The sequence below is a fragment of the Panthera tigris genome, chromosome B1 (assembly GCF_018350195.1).
Source record: "Panthera tigris isolate Pti1 chromosome B1, P.tigris_Pti1_mat1.1, whole genome shotgun sequence".
NCBI classification, from domain to species: domain Eukaryota; kingdom Metazoa; phylum Chordata; class Mammalia; order Carnivora; family Felidae; genus Panthera; species Panthera tigris.
The window spans coordinates 178,016,086-178,040,277 of NC_056663.1; positions in this window are offsets into that span (position 1 = coordinate 178,016,086).

Sequence of the window (24,192 nt, forward strand, 5' to 3'; positions counted from 1 at the left end):
GTGTATGTGTGTGTGTGTGCATATATACATATATGTATACCATTTATTCTTTATCCATTCACCTATGGATGGACGCTTGGATTACTTCCATATCTTGACTATTGTAAATAGTGCTACAATAAACATAAGGGTGGATGTATTTTTTCAAATTAATGTTTTGGGGTTTTTTTTTTGTTTCTGTTTTTTTTGTTGTTGTTGTTTGTTTGTTTGTTTGTTTCTTTTTAGTAAATACCCAGTAGTGGAATTACCAGATCATGTGGTATTTTTATTTTTAATTTTTTCAGGAAGCTCTATACTGTTTTGTACAGTGGCTGCACCAGTTTGCATCCCCACTAAAAGGGCACAAGTATTCCTTTGTCTCCAAATTCTCACCAGCACTTGTTATTTCTTGTCTATTTGATTTCAGCCATTTTGACAAGGCAGAGAGACTTTAGACTAAGATAATGTAATATGCATGTAAAGTACTATTCAACTTAAACCTCTGGTCCACTCCACTATTCATTACATAGTAGAACTCAATTATTGACAGTAGAGTTACTGTCGCAGACTTTAAGTCTGGAGTTCTCTCTTGTCCAGCAAGAGAATAAGGGTCCTGGTTCCGTGTTTATTAGGATCAGAAGGCTTATAAATGTGATGGATATGCAGAAAGAGACAATGAAACAGTTAACATTAATTCATGTGTGTGATAGAAAGGGGATTTCAAAGATATGCAGTGTTAGGGGTTTGTGCCAATACAAAACAAAAACACAGGGGCCCAGCAGATGGCTGTTTATGGCAGGCACCATGTCTGTTCATCTTAACTGGCCTAAGGGATAAGACAGAGCATGCTACCTCAGGGTCAACAAGGCACCTTTCTAATTAGCTCTGCTCTGGGCAAATTCACACTGATGCAGAGGTCTATTGACCTGTTTACCTCTTTACTTATTCTGGATGCTTCCTTCCTATAAAAGCAGCTTTCTGCTTTTGTCCTATGCTGGGGGCACTTTCACCCTGTTTACCTATCCTGGATGTTTTCATCCTAAGCCTGTTGACTCATCTGTGCGAGCTCAGGGAATTCCTAAAGTAATTCCCCACAAGTTATCATTCATAATACTGGGCATGTTATATTGTATCTACCATGATTAGTTCCTGTTCCGTAATGTATTGGGGTACTGGGAGTCATAATGAAAAATCTCAACTGCCTACTACTCTCAAGAACTCACTATTCATTAGGGAGTCACCCTACATTAAAGTGAAACTTCATAGCAAGGTGAGATGTGTGGGAAGTGTGAGAAGAATACAGCAGATTGAGAAATTTACTCTTCCTGAAACATTATGAGAGTTTCAGCTGTAAGAAGAAGGATTTGAGTTGGAATTTAAAGGATGACAGCATTCCTCCCAACAGAAGTAAAGCATGAGTAAAACGAACAGTTTGAGCAAAGCAATAGAAGTTAAATACAGGGCATATAACATAATAGCCAAAATAAAACATAGATTTCTTAAAGGAAAGCAACAAGTGATAAATCCAGAAAAGAGTATAAAAGGAGTTTGCTAAATTTCAGTGATTTCAGGTTTCCAATGGATGACATCCTTTATATTGTAGAGGTTCAATACATATTGTTCATTTCGGTTGTTTGAAGTAATTTCATCCAGCTTGAACATTGTACCTCATGGTTTCATACTTCTCAAGAGTTTATTATGCAAAGAAGTTGGCTATATATTTTGAACTTTATTCCCTAGGTTCTTAGAATTTTTTTCTATACCCAAACTTTGTGAAGCTCACTGCTTAAGAAGAGGCCTTACCTAGGTCACTGCCACATCTCCAGAGCTCATCGGTGAATCTTTTATGGCTTGCACACAACTTTCAACTGCATTTTGGAACTGCTTTCTTGCAGCCCACAATCGTTGGGTATTACATATGTTGCTCTGCTCTGTGTTGCTTTGTAGTTCATTGTTCACAGTACTTAATTTGACTCCTTAGTTACCGGCTGAAATACTCTGAAAAATAATACCTATTGAACGTTTACTATGGCTTAGGTATTATGCTATATGTTTTATATTTGTCATCTCATTTAATTATACCAAATATTTCAGTTTTAAAAACAAATGATGAGAGAAGTAAGCACTTTACAGCAAATCACACAGCAATGATTGATTATGTTAGGACATGAACAAATTCTATCAGAATCATGGTATTTTCTCCTATACTTTAATAATTTTTCACTAAGAAATCTAAGGTAAAAATTCAAATACACAGGGAGTGTCAGGATAAAGAGTGCAAAAGTTTCTCTCCACTAAATCTACCAGGATAGTTCATTATAGGAGAAGAGCTTAATTGGACTAATCACCAAGATCTACTAATAATTCAAGGACAAACTAGAACAAATGAAAAAAAAAAATCAGTGACTGGACAATAAAAACGAAGCTGCTTAGGAATCCAATGATTCTTAAATGCATTTGAGCTGGCAAGGTAATTTCTGTATCATGGAAGTTGTGTCCCTACGGTTAAACAGGAGTTAGTATGGGAAAAAGAAGAGGGCGGATGCATTTGATATACTGGTATAACAGCTTTCATTAAAAAATCATCTTGTGATACCTTAAACATACATTTAATTCAGTAACAAAGACATGGTTAAAAGATACATAAAAGAAAGTGGTCTAGTAGTTCAAAAGAGGAAAAAACGTGGACATGTAATAAGAACTTAGCAAATAGATATTCAAAAGTAATAGACAGGTGCACAAGGAAAATATGAGTTATATATGGTGCTACTCTGCATAAAATAATGGCAAGTAATCTTTTGTAATTGTTTTTTTGGTAATGATATTTCTATCTATATATAATTAACTTTATAATAAAATATTTGTATGCCATTTATTATCAAATACTAGGATATTGTTTTATAAATAAAAATAAATTATAATTACCATTTTGCTTTCAGGTTTTTATTTTAATTCCCAACTTGGTGAGAATTAAGGAAACATTTATTATTTTGAAACACTCAATGGGGGACACATGGGTGGCTCATTTGGTTAAGCGTTCGGCTTTGGCTCAGGTCATGATCTCTCAGTTCGTGAGTTCAAGCCTTGCGTCAGGCTCTGTGCTGACAGCTTGGAGCCTGGAGTCTGCTTTGCACTCTGTGTCTCTGTCTCTCTCTGCCCCTCCCACACTCTCACTCTGTCTCTTTCTCTCTCTCTCAAAAAATAAACATTAACTAAATTAAAAAAAAAAAAAGAAAACTCAATGGAAGAATATTTATGTGTGTGTGTGTGTGTGTGTGTGTGTGTGTGTGTGTTTGAAAACGAGAATGAATATACAGAGTTATTAACTTTAAAATCAGAAAACATATTTTAATAAAATTACATTTATTCTAATTCTCAGAAATATAATAATACTGAACTTTGACTTTTATTTGAAACATTCTTTGCCTCAGAAATCATATTTTGCTTAGTTCTAACTATTCACTCCCCCTTTTCAGATTCTCTCAAAAAGTTAATTCCAATGATATGCCTATGACCTCGACAAACAGATTTCCTGAACCAGATTTGAAGAAACCATACTTTATTTAAGCTGGGACGACTCCGTATTGCTATAGTGAGATTTCAAATCATCACTTATTGTACTTAGGGTCAACTCAAATTTGGAATACAAAGCTTGTCATGTACTAATGGATTTATTTTTACCATCTTTAAAAGTAACAATTTATAAGGGCATTTATAAAGTTCTACTTTTTCCCCAGAAGATTTTTATTTTCACTAAGAGCATTGCTTCATTTCTTAGGGTAACTTTCTGGTCAAGAAAATAAAATTCAAATCTCATGAAGTATACAATTAAGTTCTCTATTAACAATAACCGGAAAAAAAGATTAATGTCAAAATCAAGGAAATAAATAGGGTTCACAGAGGAATATCCTCTTATTCCTTCAGCCATGCACAACCTTGTGACATTGTCTTTGTTAAAGGATTTGCACCAGCCAGGAAACCAAAAGCCTCTCCTTGTTAGTTTTTTATTCACCACACAGCACTGGTATGTTTTTCTTCAGCTATTGCAGTTCCAGTTGGAAGGGTGAGTTTCATATCTGAACCAGAAGAAATGAATCTGGATATCCATGTAATGTACTCAGGACCCTGGATTCAAAAAGTTCCCCAAGTGATTCTCATATACAGCACCATTTGGGCACCTTTGATATATATTTCTTCTATGCCTCCACGCCTAACCAGAACCACTCTGTCTTTGTGGTCTCTGAAAATATGGCTTGGGTTTTACAATGGAGACAACATAAAGTGTCCAGAAGATGGGTAGGGGCTGCTTTAAGGTGGACATGATGGGAAGTCTTTTATGTTGCATCTTGTCCCATTCCCACTGTAAAAGTGAGATGAGAGAGAACAATGGGGCAAGAAAGGAGAGTTTCTTAAGTCCTGCCTTTTGAAAAAGATCGTCCCATATCAGATCCAATAAGACATAAATTCTCAATGAGCAGAGGCCACCTAACCCAGTGATGACAGTTTACATCACAGGTGTCACATTGTGAACACCTTGACATGAGGCACTGAGGAGAATGCAATATAATTTCTATGGTATTTATGCCAAAAAAGAAATAACTTCATCCATTTCAGGTGAAAATATCAGACAAACACAAATTCAGGGACATTTAACGAAATATCTGACTACTGCTATTCACAGGTATCAAGATCATTAAAGACAAGCCAAGACTGATGAACTGTGACCAATAGAAGGAAACTAAGGAGAGAAAACAACTAAATGCGATGTGGGACCCTATGTAACATTATGGAAGGAAAAAAGAATCATTAGTGGAAACACTATTGACATCTCAAAAAGATCTGTAGTTTAGTTAATTGTATGGAATCAATGTTAATTTCTTGATCTTGATCACTTTACTAAGGTTTTGTAAGGTGCTATTTTTGGGTGAACTTACAGAAAGGTGGTACACAAGAACTTTCTATATTGCTTTTGCAACTTTCCTGTATCTAAAATAAATTCAGAATAGCCAGTTTAAACAATAAATAAATAAATAAATAAATAAATCCTCTATGTTTAATGAATGAATCAATTGGCAAAGGGAAAAGAAAGTCTAAATCACACAAACTTCAACAGGTAAGCATAGTCTACTCATTATCTTCTGGCAATGAAATCTACATAGTAGCTTATTTTATCAAAAGGAAAATGGACATTGAAAGGGAACAAGAACAGTACATGTTCCTGGCATCCTGATGAGTTCAAGGTTTTCATCTACTATTTCTTGCTAGGTGATGAACTAGATTAATAGAAACAAAACATTTAGAATATCACCTGGCATGTGATAAGCATTATTTAGGTGGTAGGATTTTTTTCAATTGTTAAAGAAAGAACAAATGTAGAAAGTGGCCACTTTTTAAAAATACTATTTCATTACTGAAAACTATTTTCTTAGAGATTTTAAATGAAAAAGAAAATATTGGTAATTATTTTATACAATAAGAAGAAGCAATTTTCATTTGTTGTTTTGTAATCAATTCCAAATATATTTATGGAATGATTAAAATGTGTCACACAATGCTCTGGGCACTAAAGATATTAAGATGAGCCAAAACAAACACAGTCAGTCCCTACTTTCATTGGGATTGCGCTCTAATAAACGGACTTGAGAATATATCTGGTCTATTTTCTGGGAGAAAAACCATAGCTTTTATCGAATTGGAACACGTGATCTTGTTTCATAAAGTGATAAAATACAGGAGCACAATTAAAACTCATGGAATCAGACAAACTTGGGCTGAGATTCCAGGTTTTCTTTACTTAATAGTTCTGAAAACTAAACAAGTTTTTAAAATTAGATAAAGCAGTATTTTCTTATGTATAAAGTTGAAATAACATCTAAGTTATAAGAATACAGTCAGATTTAATTTAAGTAATATATGTAAAACAATCTATTACATTCCCTGCCCTGCGTTAACTTCTCACTAAACAGTATCCCATCAGAGAAATACAAATCAAAACCACAATGAGATACAACCTCACACCTTCAGAATGGCTAAGATTAACAACTCAGGAAACAACAGATGTTGACGAGGATGTGGAGAAACGGGAACCCTATTGGACTGTTGGTGGGAAGGCAAACTAGAGCAGCCACTCTGGAAACAGTGTGGAGGCTCCTCAAAAAATTAAAAATGGAACTATCCTATGACTCAACAATTTCAATACTACAAAATTAATCCAAAGAATACAAAAATGTTGATTCGAAGGGGCACATGTACCCCAATGTTTATAGCAGTGCTATCAACAATAGACAAATTATGGAAAGAGCCCAAATGTCCATCAACTGATACTGGATTAAGAAGATGTGGGATATAAATACAATGGAATATCATTAACCTATCAAAAGGAATAAAATCTTTTATTTGCACCAACGTGGGTGGAACTAGAGGGTATTATGCTAAATGAAATAAGTCAGAGAAAGACAGATATCACATGATTTCACTCATATGTGGAATTTGAGAAACTTAACAGATGATCATAGGGAAAGGGAAGGAAAAATAAGATAAAAATATAGAGGGCGGAAAACTATAAGAGACTCTTAAATACAGAGAACAAACTGAGGGTTGATGGAGGAGGAAAGATGGGCGGTGGGAAAGTGGGTGATGGGCATTAAGGAGGACACATGTTGGGATGAGCTCTGGGTGTTATACATAAGTGATGAATCACTGGGTTCTACTCCTAAAGCCAAGACTACACTGTATGTTAACTAACTTGAGAAAAAAAGAAAAGAAAAGAAAAGAAAAGAAAAGAAGAAAAGAAGAAAAGAAAAGAAAAAAGAAAAGAAAAGAAGAAAAGAAAAGAAAAGAAAAAAATGGTAGTTAAAAACAACAAAATACATATGTCAAAGGAAACTATGAGAAATTATCATCATAAAAATATAAAATATAATAATAATACTAGAAATATTAACCAGGAAATATATATAAAATACTCAGCACATCAAGCTCAATGCCTAAAAACCAAATTATTCAGTTAAAAAGTGGGCAGAAGACATGTATAGACATTTTTATATAGAAAGTATACAAATGGGTAACAGGCACCTGAAAAGATGTTCAACATCAATCATCATCAGGGAAATACAAATCAAAACTGCAATGAGATCTCACCACACACCAGTCAGAATAGCTAAAATTAACAACACACGAAGCAAGAGATATTGGTGAGGGTGCAGAGAAAGGGGAGCCCTCTTACACTGTTGGTGGGAAGGCAAACTAGAGCAACAGTTTGCACTGGAAAACAGTATAGAGGTTCCTCAAAAATATGAAAATAGAACCATCCTATGACCCAGCAATTACACTACTAGGAATTTACCCAAAGGATACAAAGATGCTAATCCAAATGGTACATGCATCCCGATATTTATAGCAGCATTATTAATAATAACAGAACCCAAACGTCAATCAACTGATAAACGGATAAAGAAGATGTGGTAAATATATACAATGGAATATCACTCACCTATCAAAAGGAATGAAATCTTGCCATTTGCAACAATATGGAGGGAGCTAGAATATATTACGCTAAGTGAAATGAGCCAGTCAGAGAAAGACAAATATCATATGATTTCACGCATATGCGGAATTTAGGAAATAAAACAGATGAACATAGGGGAAAGGAAAAAAAAAGAAAAAAAAAAAGAAAGAGAGAGAGAGAAGCAAACCATGAGAGACTCTTATCTATAGAAAACAAATTGAGGGTTGATGGAGGGGAGTGGGTGGGGAGTGGGCTAAATGGTTGATGTGTATTAAGGAGATATTAATGACCTGTTGTGTTGAGCACTGGGTATTATATATAAGTGATGAATCCCTAAATTCTACTCCTGGAACCAATATTACACTATATGTTAACTAGCCAGAATTTAAAATAAAAAATTTAAAAATAAAGAAAAAATGGAATCGATTAGGTGATTTCCGTATTGTGGTACAATGTATAATTGTGAAGAATTCTCAAAATTATAAAACGAAAAATGGATTCAGACACTGAAATTATTTTCTTTAATTTATTTTTTATTTTTTTAATCTTTATTTATTTTTGAGAGAGAGAGACAGAGTGTGAGCAGGAAGGAGCAGAGCGGGAGACACAGAATCCAAAGCAGGCCCTAGGCCCACTGTCAGCACAGAGCCTGACACGGGGCTTGAACTCACCAACCGTGAGATCATGACCTGAGCTGAAGCGGAAGCTCAACCAACTGAGCCACCCAGGCGCCCCTCAGACACTAAAATTATAAGAGTGGATGCCAACCCAATGTTTATAGCAGTATTATCAAAGAAAGCCAAATTATTGAAAGAGCCCAAAAATCCACTGACTGATAAATGGAAAGAGAGGATGTGATATATGTATATACAATGGAATATTACTCATTACTCAAAATATATGATAAATACCATATAATTTCACTCGTGTGTGGAATTTAAGAAACAAAACTAATGAACATCAAGGGGGGAAAAAAGAGGAGCAAACCTAGAAACAGACTCTTAACCATAGAGAACAAACTGAGGGTTACTGGAGGGAAGGTGGGTGGGAGATGAGTGAAATAGGGGGTGAGGATTAAGAAGGGCGCTTGTGATGAGTGCTGGGTGTTATATTTAACTGACGAATCACTCATTTCTACACCTGAAACTAATATTACACTATATGTTAATGAACTAGAATTTAAATAAAACTTGGAAACAACAAAAATAAAAGTGGGTGACAGATATTCAAGTGAGAGGCTTTAAATTCAGCCTGTGAAGAATTTTATGGGAAGCATCTGTATCAAAGAAAATAGACGCAATCATGATGTTTATAATAAAAGAAAATCATCTTTACCTAAAAATAATATTCTTCAATATGTAATGTAAAGATATTCAGTACAGAACTTATAGACAAGCCATACCTAAATGGCTTCATGGAGGTGAAAGAAAGAAAGAAAGAACAAAAGAAAGAAAGAAAGAAAGGGAAAAAGAAAAAGAAAAAAAAAAGAATAGATTCTATGTATCCTTGTATCTATGTACACATATATAAATATTTCCATTAGAATTTTTAATATATGAATTTAAGGGGAATAAAGAAATAAACCTACCAATAGGAATATGGTAAATAAAATATGACATATTCATATGTTGGGCTGCTCTGTAACTATTTAAAATTATGTTTTTAAGAATACTTTTGTGACATTAGGAACACATATGATGCAATATTAAATGAAAAAGAAGTTAAAGATGCAGTTTGAAATACAGAGATTTTCTCAGGATGGTGATGTTAAGAGTTTATTCTTTTCCTCTCTCTGTATCTTTTTAAATATCCCCCAGGATTTCAAAAATGACTAAATATTGCTTTTGTAATCAGAAAATAATGAATATTTTAATACTATAAGCTCTTCAATAGTTTGTCTAGAAGAAACATATAAAAATGCATATTAGAAATCTACTTTATTCTGTTTGAGACCCCAGTTCCTTAGAGGTATTAAAACATTTAGACTATTTTAAAACTTTCATACTTGTCCACAAGTCTATTCTAATGAATAAGTAAATAAAAGCTTTCCTCTGGATAATCATATATTCCTTAGTTCAAGCATATTTTTCCAAGTATTATAGTTGGTATGACACAAGGTTCAGGGGATAATAAAATATTGCTAAAGTATGTCAGCAATGGGGAAAAATAAATAAAGGACAGTGTTGAGAATGAAATCCCAACAGCTGATGCAGACTAAAATCAGTGAGCTGCTTCTTCTGTGAAGATATTTATGTGTGAGGAAAATAATAGATTTTGTCCACTGAGTAGGAAAAACAAAACAAAACGAAGTAAAAACATCTTTGAAAAATTCAGGGAAATGAACTGAATGATATTCTTTGCATGAATTAATCTAACTTACACTTTTGGTTTTGTTTTTTTCAGTATTATAACCATTCTTTTCTCGAACTTTTTATTATGATAATTAAAAAACATATAGAAAAGATTAAAACACATTACAGGAAGCATCTTTTTACAAACCATGTAGATTATACCATTAATATTGTATTACATTTGATTTATTAACATCTAACTCACTGCATCCATTCTCCTATCCATCTACTAAACCGTTTATATATATATATATATATATATATATATATATATAGTAAAATAGTAAGTGACAGATCACTACAATATCGTTATGTAGTTTAGCATGCAAATTGTTAACTAGTGTTCAATATTTGTATACGTTTTTTAAGTTTGGATTTTTTTATTTTATTTTACTTTATTTTATCTTATTTTATTTGGATTTTAAATTTACATAAAATACAATGTTTCAGTTATGGTTTTAATTTTCTTCTTTATTTCATTCTTGATTTTGAAATCATTTTATGCTTACATAAAATTACAAAACAATATAGTAAAAAAAATAAAGTAACCCTTTACCCAGCTCTCCCAATGATTAACATCTTACTTAACCACAGAACAATTATCAATACCAGCATCATAGCCTTGATTAAATAGCATAAATATTATATATACCTTATCAAATTGCACCAATTTCCACTTAATGTCTCTTTTTAATCTAGACTGCAATTCAGGATTGCACATTGCATTGAGTAATGTGTCCTTACTCTTCTTTAATTCTTACTTTCTTACATGACCTTAATAATCCTTGTGCATGCCGGTCGGTTATTTTTCAGAATGTTCCTCAATTTGTTTTTGCCTGATGTTTCCTCATGTTAAATACACACTTTTTTTTTTTCCTGTAAGAACAGCACAAACTTGCCTTTGTCAGTGAAATGTATCAGCTGCCACAAGGTTTCCATGGAAAACCTTAACACATGTTATCTTTACCAAGTGTGTTATCTTTTTGAAGGAGAATTTAGAAGAGAACAATATACTAATATATATTTAATTTTTGTTATGTTTATTTTTGAGAGGCAGAGAGAGATAGAGCACGAGAGGGGAGGGGGAGAGTGTTTGGGAGACACAGAATGTGAAGCAGGCTCCAGGCTCTGAGCTGTCAGCACAGAGCCCGACACGGGGCTCAAACTCATGAATGTGAGATCATGACCTGAGCTGAAGTCAGATGCTTAACCGACTGAGCCACCCAGGTGCCCCGTTATACTAATATGTTTTTTTATTCTTTGTTAAAGTTTATTTATTTGTGAAAGAAAGAAAGAGCACGAGCAGGGGAGGGTAGAGAGGGAGAGAGACGTAGAATCCGAAGTAGGTACCAGGCTCTGAGTTGTCTACAGAGCCTGACACAGGGCTCCAACCCATGAACTATGAAATCATGATCTGAGCCGAAGTTGGATGGTCAACTGACTGAGCCACCCGGGCGTCTTAAGTATACTCTGTGAAGTCATATCTTAAGTATACACTGTGAAGTCATAATTGCCTATCTCCAAGCTTACATTTGACTTTTATTTACATGATTCGCAGTTTATTTGCCATCATGTATACTCAGCATGAGCTTAACTTTGTGGTTCTGATCCTAGAGTCTTATTTCAGGAATCATAGTAACCATATTTTGTACTTGATGACTCTTAACTTTCCAGTATACTTACATTTTGTAAGCTTCTAAAGACAGTATGTATTTTATACCTGTCTGAACCTTGAAAATGATTTGTATACAGTGAGTGCTAATTAAATGGTTCTGACTGCTGAATGGCTACCTAACAAGTTAAAGGTGGAAATAGCAGCTTTAGAATCCAGTGAAAATATTTTACGTTTCCAAAGAGCTCACAAAAACGTCTCTCTAGGCTTCCAAGGCAAGGAGCAAAGACTGTATGAGCCAGCGATTTGGAATTTTTTTTTTCTTACATCATTTAGAAAACAAATAAACTTCTGTTCCAATTGTGCTTTTATACTGCCGCTTACACTTTTTATACCACCATTATTTCCTAAAGTGCATTATGAAAGAAGTTCTTAAACAGCTTTCATGGAAATAGGGAATAGAAATAAAATGAACCCAGTCCAATCAGCAAGATACAGTATTTTTGTTTCTTTATATCATCACACGTAACTTTAGTTCAACATCTGTTCAATGACATCTCAGGCTATATTTCGGGGACGTGTGACAATTTTTTTTTTTACAAATTCTTTACTCACAACTCGGGATGTTCCCATTAATTGTGATTTGTAAAGGAAGCATTTAACTCAGGGCAGATGCTGAGCAGCATGAGTACGGAGCTATGGCAAGGTGCAAAATGACACATGAAATTCGCAAGTGGGCATGGATGGCCAGATGGTATTGGCATCTGAGAGATTTGTTACACCAACTTGGCAATAAAACATGTGTGATCCCTAATTTAACATACAAAACTGGCCCAGAAACATGTTTATGTTAAACAAATTCCCTCTCTAAATATCAGGTGCAACACATTTTATTACAGAGTTTCATTTCTCAGTTGAGAAAACCAAATGTAGAAAATTGCATCCTTCCTTTCCATCCAAAGTCCTGTTCATGTAGGGCAAGTCATGCCTACATAAGCAAATTGAAGTTAAATAGAAGTGTAATTCTCAAGATCTTGCAGGCCAGTGAAACCAGAGAGTAGACAGACATGGGTATGAGTTTCCTTGATTTGTCTAAATCATTACCATGATCCTACACTAGACATTACTTAGACATCTTTGTTTTTACATATTATACTAGCTAAAAGTTTTAAAATTCCATATCAAGAAATGTCAGTTTGGTTTTAGATCAACAGAAGATTCCTTATGTTGTTCACTAAATCATTTCTTAGGAAAGCAAAGTATGTAACAATTCTCCAAATTGAATTAATAACCAAGAATCTCCTGGAATACCTTTTCTTCTTTTTGCTTCCTACTTAGCTACAGCTCTTTTATTAAGTAGCACTTAAAATGCTATTGCATACATAAATACTTCTCAATTTCCCCCACTATAGTTGGGTGTTCCCTTCCCATGGTTCCCTGGCAACAAAATAATACCTCTGTTATAGGGGGGCTTCCTCTCAATCCACCAAAAGGGCCCAGTAGAGGTAACTTGACACAGTCTTGACACAGTCACATGTAGCTGTTTTCTAAGTTGTACAACTATGGACAAGTTATTTTGTTATTTTTGTAATTTGGTAAAATAAGGATAATAATACCAACTCCACTAGAATTTTAATTTTAGATGTTATGCTAGATAATATATATGTACATAAAGATCTAGCAAAGTTAATGGAACATAATCCACAGCATTTATTATTATCGTTATGGATACACAGCAACACCTCCCTGTATTTTAAGCATTTTTTTAGAGATTTGACTTAAAAAATGTTTGTTGGTTTGTTTAGAGAGCATGGGGGGAGGGGCAGGCAAAGAGAAGAGAGAGAATCCCAAGCAGGCTCCTCACTCCCAGAACAAAGCCCAACGCAGGGCTTGATTGCACGAATCATGAGATCGTGACCTGAGTCAAAATCAAAAGTCAGATGCTTAAATGCCTGAATCACCTAGGCGCCCCTAAACATTTTTGATGGAATTATAAATACATCTTTATATAACTGAATACGATGCACCCTACTTAGAGCACACAATATGCACATACACATATTTGTGTGTATGTCTGTGTGTGAGAGAGAGTATGTGAGTGTGTGTGTGTGTTTAGATTGAATAAAAACAGTAAAAAATTTTTAAAAAAACAGAAAAATAATATGAGGCAACATTTGAAAGATACTCTTATAGTCCATGTGTGCTGAAGTTTCTTTTCAAACCGACATTTATCAAATTATAGAACTTAAGGGAAGGATCATGGCCACAAAATATAAAACCAAATATAATGTATCTTACATTGATCTGGGGGGTTAGATGCAGAGACTAGAGGTAGGTTTATCTTTATACTTTTCTAGGGCAAACATATTAAGATGTAGATCAAGAATCAGATAGCCATTGAAAAGACAATAAGTATGTGTAATTATCTGTATGGATTATACCTTGATCATTTTTTTAAAGTAGATTTTTCTTTCAATGACTTTTTGTAATGTCAAACAAGATTGTAGGGAATTACATTATACAACTGTTTTCCAACCATAAAACTTTGAAAGGATGATTTTTGCAGTCCAGAAAGGCTTTCATAGCCCACAACACCTCAGTTTTCTGTAATATGGAACGCTATGGTGATTTTGCAGTGGTGGACAGGTTGACAAATCATCCACTATGACTGATTCTAGTTAGTACACACTGTAGATTTTTGTCAAACATCTCACTGAAAATGCAAATTTTTACTCTACGATGAAGGTGTTTTGTCTCTACAATATCTGGATGTCCTGAAGTACTGGCTTGTTTTCAGTTTTTATCCCAAAGAAGCTCAACATTCAAAAACAGATTGCATGTGGCTTTATTCAGGTAAAATAGTTTGTGTGTAAAACTCAAATTTTAATGGCTGTATATGGAGCATATTTCAGGAAGAAGAGGTGTTTTATTTTATTTTATTTTTGATGACACATATATCACAAAATGCTGGAATGTGCTTACGGCCTGTGAAAAAGTGTAGGCTACCATGTAAAATGAGTGAATCACAGCATAAAATAACGAGTGCAGACTATCACCATGAAATTTTAAAATTATGCAAAAGCTGGGGCACTTGGGTGGCTCAGCTGGTTGCTCATTCAACTTCTGCCCAGATCATGATCTCAGGATTCATGAGTCTGAGCCCCACACTGGGCTCTCTGCTTGTCAAGGCAGAGCTCTCTTCAGATCCTCTGTCTCCCCACTCTCTGCACCTTCCCAACTCGTGCTGTCTCTCTCTCAAAAATAAATAAACAGTTTAAATATGTGTGTAAAAGCTGCCAGATTTATTGATTGTTTTCACGGTTCTAGGCTGTGTCCTGAACACTTTACATGTATGTATAATTTCGTTTGATCTTCAAAATAAACCTATGATGTAAGTATCATTATTGTCACCATCTTACAGATGAGAAACCCAAGTCACAGCGTGGCTAAGTAACTCACCAAATACCATGCAGCTGGATCCAAGATTGAAACTCACTTTTGACTGCAAAGCCCACTTGTTTTGCTACTGCAATACAGGTTCTTAAAACTAAAATTAGGAAAGTATACCAAAATATTCACAGTTACCTTTCAGGTGATCTTCTCGGTTAAAATCTTTTAGCAAAATTTCTACATTTGGCATGAATTACCATCATCATAAAAATAAGCATTATTGTAATCATACCATTCATTCAATTTAAAAACTAGGTAGGCTGTCAAAATGGCCAATAAAATCTATCTTTATAAATTGCTTCTAACAAAGGAGATGGGAAACTATTGAGATTTAGAGACACATTAAATTAAAGTAGAATGCCTTATTCTCATAACAATACTGATTTGTGTTGTGACTCTAAATGATTAACGGTAACTCATGACTTTGCAAAAGTTATCCTGTTCTTTTGATTCTGTATCTAAAACAAGGTTGATAATATCTGATCAAATAAATGAATAAAACAGAGATTGAGCAATATCCAGTGAATTCTTTCATGCTCCTAAGAACGTACATCACACTGTCAATGCATATTACAATTTTATGTGTGTTCTCTGCCAGCTTAAATCTATTGCACATCTCCAGAAGACACTGGTCAGTTCACTCTAGACAGTAACTACTATTGTTATAACTGCTTTAAACACTGAGAACCTGCTTCAAACAACTTGGCTTCTAGTGATAAATTCAGGGCAAGTTAAAAACTAACATTTCATGTATTTATTTATTAATGAATTGCTTTGGATTACCACCTGTGCAGGGCATAATAGGTCTGGAACTACAGGAAGAAGGAGAGACTTGCTTTTTTTACATAAAGTTGTTCTCAGCTGCAGAAATGGATATGTAGAATAAATATCATAATTTGATAATGTATTTGCTGGAATCATGGAAATACAGGCAAGGAAAGTATAAGAGAATGGTGTCTGAACTAAGTAGTGCTGAAATGCACCTACGGAAGCCAAGACAGGTTTCTCAGAGGAGATGGCACCTGACTTTAAATTTGAGGTAGAACTTTACTAGATAAAAACTCAGAGAAAGAACTTCCAGGTAGAAATGGCTTACAAAAATAAATGCTTGAGACATGAGAAAACACAGTTTGTTCAAAGAAACACAATTATTGCTCAAGTGTGAAGAGTGATGGAGCAGATGAAGACGAGTCGGGATTAGTATTCACAAAGCAGATGAAGAATCATGTCAAATGCTCTGCATGGACATTTACAATGTATTTATTTTCCTAAAGACTTTGTGAGGCAAATGAAGAATATTGATGGTGGCAGTGAAAAATAAGTTATATATGGCAGAAAGATTATTCTTGTGGTAACCTAGAGATAAAGGAGCAGGTGGGTCCAGACAAAAGGAAATTATTACTGTTGTCCAAAGAATATATAGAATTAATTGGACTTAGCCAATGTCAATGGAGATGGGCAAGAGGGAGCAGGTGTATATGTGTGTGTGTGTATAATATTCTAATGCTGTAATTACATGATTTAGAGATTAATGCAAAGTGAATGGAGTGTGAGTTGGGAAAATCTGGTAATTCCCCAATGTTTAATAAGTTTGATGAATAAAAATAACAAAATGATGATGAGTCCAAAGACTTTGAGTAAATAAGAAGGATGTTTATATAAATAATAAATGAATAAAATAAAATGAATAAAATAAAATAATATAAAATAAAAATAAATAAATAATAAATAAATAAATAAAATAAAAATGAATAAAAATTTACTCAAAATGTTGGAATAAAATAACAAAGTCAATGTTGGATCTATTAAACTTGAGCGTCTCTTAGTATATTCAAGTAGAGACTGTTGGTGGATATTTGGAGGTCCAGATCAAAAGATGAAAGTATCTTTATTAATTGAGAATTATTGGAATTAATTGGAATTATTGGACTTTATGCTTGCCTTGTCCCTGGAACACAGCTAGATAATCATCAAATCATTCTGAACACTCAGGAAATTGATCTGAAGACTGAGGGAACAAACTGCACAACTAGAGGGAGAAAAGAGTCCACATCATGGAATGTGGGAGGTGTAGAGATGTAGTATGAAGGAAAAAAAGAATCAATCCTTGGTGCAGTGGAGGGAAGGGAGACCTGATCAGAGAGAAAGGTGGAAGAGAAAGTGAGAGAGGGATAAAACAGCATACAGAACACATTAAAATAATTATTCACCATGATCAAGTGGTATTTATTTCTGGGCCACAAGGATGGTTCAATATTTGTAAATTAATATTTGTAAATTAATCAACATGATACACCACATTAATAAAAGAACCATATGATCCTCTATCATAAGAACCATATGATCCTCTCAATAGATGCAGAAAAACCATTTGACAAAATATAGCATCTATTCTTGATAAAAACCCTTAACAAAGTAGGGTTCGAGGGAACGTGTCTCAACATCATAAAGGCCATATACAAAAAAACCCTAACTAATATTCTCAATAGGGAAAAACTGAGAGCTTTTCCTCTTTGGTCAGGAACAAGACAAGGATGTCCACTCTCATTACTGTTATTTAATATAGTACTGGAAGTTATGACCCCAGCAATTAGACGACAAAAAGAAATAAAAGGCGCCCAAATCAGCAAGGAAAAGGTCAATTTTTCACTATTCACAGATGATGTGATACTCCATGTAAACAACCCAAAAGACTCCACCAAAAAATTGCTAGAAGTGATACATAAATTCAGTTAAGTCGCAGGATACAAAATCAACATACAGTATTGTGTTGCATTTCTATACACCAATAATGAAGCTGCAGAAAAAGAAATCAAGGAATCTATTCCACTTACAGTCTCACCAAAAACCATAAGATACCTAGGAAAAAACCTAATCAAAGAGGTAAAAGATCTGTACTCTGAAAACTATAAAACACTTATGAAACGAATTGAAGAAGACACAAAGAAATGGAAAAATATTCCCTGCTCATGGACTGGAAGGACAAATATGGTTAAAATGTCTACACTATGCAAAGCAATCTACATATTTAATGCAGTCCTTATCAAAATACCACCAACATTTTTCACAGAGATAGAAGAAAAAAATCCTGAAGTTTGTGTGGAACCGCAGAAGATCTTGAATAGCCTAAGCAATCTTGAAAAAAAAAAAAAAAAGCAAAGCTGGAGGCATCACAATTCCAGCCTTCAAGCTAAATCACAAAGCTGTAGTGATCAAGACAGTATGGTACTGGCACAAAAAAAGACACAGAGATCAATGGAACAAATAGAAATCCCAGAAATATGGATGAACTCTGTGGTCAAGTAATCAACAAAGTAGGAAAGACTATCCAATGGCAAAAAGACAGTCTGTTCAACAAATGATGTTGACAGCAACATGCAAAAGAATGAAACTGGGCCATTTTCTTATTGTATACACAAAAATAATTTCAAAATTGGCAAAAGACCTAAATGTAGAACAGAAACCATCAAAACCCTAGAAGAGAACACAGGCCATAGCAACTTCTTGCTAGATATGAATCCTGAGGCAAGGGAAACAAAAGCAAAAATGAACTACTGGGACTTCATCAAGATAAAAGGCTTTTCTGCACAGTGAGGGAAACAATCAACAAAATTAAAAGGCAACCTCCAGAATGAGAGGAGATATTTGCAAACGGCCTATATGATAAAGGGTTAGTATCCAAAATGTATAAAGAACTTCTCAAACTCAACCCCCCAAGCAGAAAAAAAAAATCCAGTTAAGAAATGGACAGAAGACATGAATAGACATTTTTCCAAAGAAGACATCCAGATGGCCAACAGACACATGAAAAGATGCTCAACATCACTAATTATCAGGGAAATGCAAATCAAAACTACAATGAGATACCACCTCACACCAGTCAGAGTGGCTAAAATGAACAAATCAGGAGACTATAGATGCTGTCGAGGATGTGGAGAAACGGGAACCACCTTGCACTGCTGGTGGGAACGCAAACTGGTGCAGCCACTCTGGAAAACAGTGTGGAGGTTTCTCAAAAAATTAAAATAGATCTACCCTGTGACCCAGCAATAACACTGCTAGGAATCTACCCAAATGATACAGGAGTGCTGATGCATAGAGGCACATATGCCCCAATGTTTATAGCAGCACTTTCAGTAATAGACAAATTATGGAAAGAGCCTAAATGTCCATCAACTGACGAATGGATAAAGAAGATGTGGTTCATATATACAATGGAAGACTACTTGGCAATGAGAAAGAATGAAATCTGGCCATTTGCAGCAATGTGGATGGAACTGGAGGGTATTATGCTAAGTGAAATAAGCCAGGCAGAGAAAGACAGATACCGTCTGTTTTCACTCATAGGTGGATCTTGAGAAACTTAACAGAAGACTGTTGAAGAGGGGAAGGAAAAAAAAAAAAAAAAAGAGAGGGAGGGAGGCAAACCATAAAAGACCCTTAAGGACTGAGAACAATCTAAGGGTAGATGGGGTGTGGGGGAGAGGGGAAAGTGGGTGATGGACAGGGAGGAGGGCACTTGTTGGGATGAGCCTAGGTGTTGTATAGAAACCAATTTGACAATAAATTATGTTAAAAAAATAAAGTTCACTGAACACAGAAATGGGCCGAAGAAATATATATAGACATTTTCCCAAAGAATATATACACAGGGACATATGAAAAAATGCTCAACCTCATTCATCATTGGGGAAACACAAATCAAAACTACAAGGAGATATCACCTCACACCAGTAAGAATGGCTAACATCAACAGCAAAAGAAACAACAAGTTGTGGTGAGGTTGTGGGAAAGAGAAAACCCTCTTACACTGTTGATAGGAATGAAAACTGGTGCAACCACTCTGGGAAAAGAGTATGGAATTTCCTCAAAAAGTTAAAAATACAGCTACCCTATGACCCAGCAATTGCACTACTAGGTATTTACCCAAACGATACAAAAATACTCACTTAAAGGGTATATGCACCCCAATGTTTATAGTAGCATTATCAACAATAGCCAAATTATGGAAAGGGCCCAAATGTCCATCCCCTGAAGAATGGATGAAGAACATAATGGAATATTACTCAGCCATCAAAAAAATGATATCTTGCCATTTGCAACAATGTGGATGGAGATACAGTATATTATGCTAAGTGAAATAAGCCAGTCAGAGAGAGACAAATATCATATGATTTAACTAATAAGTGGAATCTAAGGAACATAACAGATGAACATACGGGAAGGACATAAAAAAAGAGAGGGAGGCGAGCCATAAGAGACTCTTAAGTCTAGAGAATAAACTGAGGGGAGGTTGATGGGGGTTGATGGGGTAGGTGGGTGATGGGTATTAAGGAGGGCACTTGTTATGATGAGCACTGGGTATTATATGTAATTCATGAATCACTAAATTCTACTCCTGAAACCAATATTACTCTATATATTAACTAAAATTAAAAAAAAATTAAAAAAAATAATTCTACAAAAGTGAGAGTATAAATGTTGGAGCCTAATCAAAATAATCCAGGAAGAATGTGTAAAATGAAAAGAACATGAGATGAAGATAAAAAGCTCAGAAATATCCACTTTTATCAATGAATGAAGGGAAACTAACTAAAAACTGAGAGACTGAGACACAGAGAGAGACAACTGAGAGGCAGAAAGAAGAGAGATTAGTATCTCTGGAATCAAGAATAAAGAACGTTTAAGAGAGGTGTTACATATGGAGGAGAGAAATGAGAGACATTGAAATAATTCCATTGGATTTATGATGCATGTCAGGAACATTCATGACTTGGTAGGATTGGAAACTACATTTCAGTGGTTTGTGAAGTAAAAGTATCAGGTATAATGCTCTACACCTCTTTGCAGAAATTTGGATGGTATAAGGCTGAGAAGTACATTTGTAACTAGAAATAAAGGCCAAGAGAAGGAGTCTCTGTATAAAGTCATATATTCCACACTCATTTCTGACCAGCGAGGCTGCGCTTAATGAATTGAATATTGAAACAATGCAGTTATTTCATTTGGGATCCATATCCTAAGTTTCCAATCATTTAAATAATGTCCTTTAAGCTTTTTCTTTTCTTTTTCCTAACCCAGACCAAATCAATGCCATCTCTCTTGAATCTTTTTATTTTATTTTATTTTTTAATATAAAGGCTTTCACTATTTTTCATTATTTTTTTAAAATATAATTTATTGTCAAATTCGTTTCCGTACAACACCCAGTGCTCATTCCAACAGGTTCCGTCCTCAATGCCCATCACTCACTCCCCCTCTGCCCCTCACCCCCCCCATCAGTCCTCAGTTTGTTCTCAGTATTTAAGAGTCTCTTTTGAATCTATTTAAATCTAGAATCCTTTACCAGCTTACCTGCTGGCTTGATTTTATTTCTTTGAGACCAATGCTATATTTTTAAATTCCAGGTCATTTTTTTTCCCCAAAATGTCCCTCAATTTGACTTACTTGAGTGTTTCCTCATAATCAGTTTCAGTTTCTTCTTCTTCTTCTTCTTTTTTTTTTTTTTTTAACGCCATATCTTATAGGTGATGTTGTGCTATTCTCAAGTTATCATATCCTGAGCATGAGATGTCAATTTGTTTCATTATTGATGATGCTAAGTTTCATCACTTAATGAAATTGATATCTGTGTGATTGTTATATCATAAAGACAGACAATTTCCCTTTGTCATGAATTATTAATCTGTGAGGCAATAATTTGAAGCTGTGCAAATAGCCTGTTTAACAATCTCTGACCCAGTCATGTAGCATCGATTCATGATTCGTTACTGAATAAAATTTTTACAATGTTTTTTGAAAATTGGTGATTTTTCAAATTCTATTATTCCTCCTATAATTATTAGTTGATATTTCATGTGAGAGTAATTTGAGCAGGATTTAAGCTGACAAACAAACTTAGTATTGCTATTATTGTAGGAAAATACATATCCATTAAAAAACTGCCATAACACCCAGTTGTAGTTCATAGATATTCCAAAATATATTCATCCTTATTTTACAAAAAGCATTGTTTCTGGGTTTAAAGCTTGTTTAGGGCATGCATTTCCTTGTCTAGCATTGCTTTCGTCAACAGTAGATTAAACTATATAAAAATTTTTAAAAGCAAATATGATTTTTGAAACACAGGAAATACTTTCCAGGGATGGCATAAGAACTAATTTTTTTTTTTTTTTACTTTAGGGAAGTGTTTAAAATGAGATATGACACAATTGCTAAAAATTATTTCGATCACTTTTTGGCTGAAGAACAAAATTGGAAAGAAACAATGTTCTCCTACATCTCTAACCAAGCAAAATATTTTTTACATCTCTATGGTAACAGTTATAAGGACCAAGTGGAATCAAATAATCAAAATGTGATAACATCACTGGCCTAACAACATGTTGAAAAACACTCCTGTTGCCTATAACAACAAATGATTTTGTTATCATTCATTAGCTACCAAAGACTGCATGATACTGCCTGGAGAACTCCCAGAAAGAACTTTAAAGTAAATTCATGAAATTAGACTAAATTAAACAACTTGAAAATGTAATTGGAGTCCTATGAAGAAGAATTAAACATAGTAACAGCAGAAAGAGTCTTCTGTTGCTGCTGTGCAGAAGGACATCTGGAGAACATTTTTTTCTTTTCCTCCATATGTTGGGATACAACTCCTCTTGAACAAGTTGACCTAAGCAAATATTTTCAGGAATAATTATAGTTTGTAAAAGTATAAGTGGAAAGATGCTCTCAAAGTTAGCAATATCTCATTTGCAAAGCCATAGTGCTAATGCTGTCTCTTACTTTTTCTCACCTGATTCTATTAGAATCTTACTTCCAATTCCAACTTTTCTTTCTTTCTCTATTTATACTACTTGCAGATTAATATTTTTAGAATTGCAACTCTGCTATTTGCCCCTTAAAAATCTAATTCCTAAGTGTTCTATCATCTGACCATATTTTACCTTTTGCTTCAGCTAGTTTCAGTTAATTTCAGTACAATTCATTAAAACCATTATTGAACTATGTATTTTTGAGACAGTGTGTTAAATCTTGATGTCAGAGACCTCCTGTAAAAATTGTATATCTTTAAATGAGGACTACAATACATAATGAACTCATACATGTAATTAATTATATCATAAGCATTGCGTGGGATGGAACGCTTATTTCCTTTGTGGAGATAAGAGTCAAATAGGAGGCCACTTATGAGTTGTGTGGTAAAAGATTAAATGAGAAAGGAGGTAGGGACTAGGAATGCCCTTTCAGCTGAAGATATGGGGGGGTGGCGCAAACTGTGGGAGAGGGCTTAATAAAAAATAATTGTGTTACAGATTCGGTTAACTATGTTTTAGTTCCAGCTGCTATAACAAAGTCTTATAGTCTGAATGGCTTATAAATAACAGAACTGGAGAGCCCAAATGTCCATCGACTGATGAATGAATAAAAAAGTTGTGGTATATATATATATATATATGTGTGTGTGTGTGTGTGTATATACATATACATATACATATACATATACGTAAATATAACACACACACACACACACTATGGAATGAAACTCAGACATAAAAATAATGAAATCATGCCACTTGCAATGAGTGAATGAAGCTAGAGTGTATTATGCTAAACAAAATAAGTCAGAGAAAGACGAATACCATAGGATTTCACTCATATGTTGAATCTAAGGAATAAAATAAATGAGCAAAGGGGAAAATAAGAGAGAGAGAGGCAAACCATTAGAGCCTCGTAACTGTAGAGGTCAAATTGAGGGATGCTGGAGGGGAGGTGGATTCGTGTGTGGGTTAAGTGGATGATGGGTTTTGAGAAAGGTACTTGTGATGAGTATTGGGTTGTTGTATGTAAGCGACAAATCATTAAATTCTGCTACTGAAACTAATATTACACTATATGTTTACCCACTGGAATTTAAATAAAAACACAAAACTAAAATAAATACATACATACACAGATACATACATAACATACATAACAGAAACTTGATTCTCACAGTTCTAGAGGCTGGAAGTCCCAGATCAGGGGGCCAGCACGATCAAGTTCTGGTGTGGACCTTCTTTTGGATCACGGACTGGGGTCGCTTTTATAAGGGCACCAATCCCGTTCCTGAGGAACTCACCCTCATGACCTAATTACTTTCCAAAGGCCCTACCTCCCAATATTATTATAGTGGGGATTAAATTTCAACATATGAATTTTGGAGAACATAAACATTTATTCTATAAATGACTACAATAGGTAAATACCATTGTAAGGGTTTTCAAAGTTAGAGAAGAAATCACATAAGA